Source organism: Penaeus monodon, chromosome 15 (genome assembly GCF_015228065.2).
Source record: "Penaeus monodon isolate SGIC_2016 chromosome 15, NSTDA_Pmon_1, whole genome shotgun sequence".
In the NCBI taxonomy this organism is placed as follows: Eukaryota; Metazoa; Arthropoda; class Malacostraca; order Decapoda; family Penaeidae; genus Penaeus; species Penaeus monodon.
The window spans coordinates 29,350,849-29,351,220 of record NC_051400.1 but is presented as its reverse complement, the minus strand read 5'-3'; positions in this window follow the sequence as shown (position 1 = coordinate 29,351,220).

Sequence of the window (372 nt, the reverse complement as noted above, 5' to 3'; positions counted from 1 at the left end):
CAACATGCTTTTACGCGGGAACATCCATCTCGGATAAGCCGCGGACCCGCAGGAGAGGGCGTGATGCGGTGAAAGTCCGAGCAGCGCAGTGATATGTTATCCAGCCGTGATGACACATCCGGGCCCATCAATATTCCGAGAGAGTGAAAGGGGGAACACACACGGCAATGTCTCAACCCGTCGTCTGCATTTCTGTATTGACAAACACATACATTGTTGCTTTGTTGCGCCAGCACCAGGATGAATGTACTGCCCCCGGTGTGCGTGTGAGCAGTCGGAGCGCGTAAAGCAATTTGTAAAAAATGTCTTTTTAATTTCTTTTTTGTATACACTAAGTTTTACTACTTATTTATATCATCTACCTATTACAGT